Source organism: Plecotus auritus, assembly GCF_963455305.1.
Source record: "Plecotus auritus genome assembly, chromosome: X".
NCBI classification, from domain to species: domain Eukaryota; kingdom Metazoa; phylum Chordata; class Mammalia; order Chiroptera; family Vespertilionidae; genus Plecotus; species Plecotus auritus.
The window spans coordinates 53,532,890-53,534,917 of record NC_137784.1 but is presented as its reverse complement, the minus strand read 5'-3'; positions in this window follow the sequence as shown (position 1 = coordinate 53,534,917).

Genomic DNA, 2,028 nt, shown 5'->3' with positions numbered 1-2,028 from the left:
AGCTAGTAAGTTCAGCAAGGTCACAGAATACAGGACTAGCACACAAAAAATCACTTGTATTTCTTTTTTTAATTTTAATTTTATTTTTAATTTATTGATTAAGGTATTACCTATGTGTCCTTATCCCCCCATTTCCCCCGACCCCCACTCATGCCCTCACACCCCTGGTGTCTGTGTCCATTGGTCGGGCTTATATGCATGCATACAAGTCTTTTGGTTGATCTCTCCCCATTACCCCAACCCTCCACTACCTTCCCCTCTGAAGTTTGAGCATCTGCTCGATGCTTCTCTGACTCTGGATCTATTTTTGTTTATCAGTTTATGTTGTTCATTATATTCTGCAAATGAGTGAGATCATGTGATATTTATCTTTCTCTGACTGGCTTATTTCACTTAGCATAATGCTCTCCATCTCCATCCATGTTGTTGCAAATGGTAAGAACTCCTTTTTTTACCACAGCGTAGTATTCCATTGTGTAGATGTACCACAGTTTTTTAATCCACTCATCTGCTGATGGGCACTTAGGCTGTTTCCAAATCTTAGCTATTGTAAATTGTGCTGCTATGAACATAGGGGTGCATATATCCTTTCTGATTGATGTTACTGGTTTCTTGGGATATATTCCTAGAAGTGGGATCACTGGGTCAAATGGGAGCTCCAGTTTTAGTTTCTTGAGGACTCCATACTGTTCTCCACAGTGGCTGCACCAGTCTGCATTCCCACCAGCAGTGTATGAGGGTTCCTTTTTCAACGCAGCCTCTCCAGCACTTGTCATTTGTTGATTTGTTGATGATAGCCATTCTGACAAGTGTGAGATGATACCATATTGACATTTCGATTTGCATCTCTCAGATGATTAGTGACTTTGAGCATGTTTTCATGTCTCTGGCTTTCCTTTTGTCCTCTTTCAAAAAGTATCTATTTAGGTCCGTTGCCCATTTTTTAATAAATCTTTATTGTTCATATTATTACAGTTGTTCCTCTTTTCTCCCCCCATAGCTCCCCTCCACCCGGTTCCCACCCCACCCTCTGCCCTTACCCCCCGCCCCACTGTCCTCATCCATATGATTTTGTCCAGTCTCTTCCCACACCCCCACACCCCTTTCCCCTTAAGAATCATCAGTCCACTCCCTTTCTATGCCCCTGATTCTATTATATTCACCAGTTTATTCTATTCATCAGATTTTTTATTCACTTGATTTTTAGATTCACTTGTTGATAGATATGTATTTGTTGTTCATAATTTTTATCTTTACCTTTTTCTTCTTCCTCTTCTTTAAGAATACCTTTCAGCATTTCATATAATACTGGTTTGGCGGTGATGAACTCCTTTAGCTTTTTCTTATCTGTGAAGCTCTTTATCTGACCTTCAATTCTGAATGATAGCTTTGCTGGGTAGAGTAATCTTGATTGTAGGTACTTGCTATTCATCACTTTGAATATTTCTTGGCACTCCCTTCTGGCCTGCATAGTTTCTGCCGAGAAATCAGCTGACAGTCGTATGGGTGCTCCCTTGTAGGTAACTAACCGTTTTTCTCTTGCTGCTTTCAAGATTCTCTCTTTGTCTTTTGCCCTTGGCATTTTAATTACAATGTGTCTTGGTGTGGTCCTCTTTGGATTCCTTTTGTTTGGGGTTCTCTGCACTTCCTGGACTTGTAAGTCTATTTCTTTCACCGGGTAGGGGAAGTTTTCTGTCATTATTTCTTCAAATAGGTTTTCAATATCTTTCTCTCTCTCTCTCTTCTTCTGGCACCTTCATAATTCGGATGTTGGTACGCTTGAAGTTGTCCCAGAGGTACCTTACACTATTTTCATATTTTTGGATTCCTTTTTTCTTTTTGCTTTTCCAGTTGGGTGTTTTTTGCTTCTTTGTATTTCAAATCTTTGACTTGATTCTTGTGATCCTCTAGTCTGCTGTTGGACCTCTGTATATTATTCTTTATTTCAGTCAGTGTATGCTTAATTTCTCAAGGTTCTCACTAAATTATCAGCAGTTTCTAGAAGATTCTTGAAAAACCCTATAAACG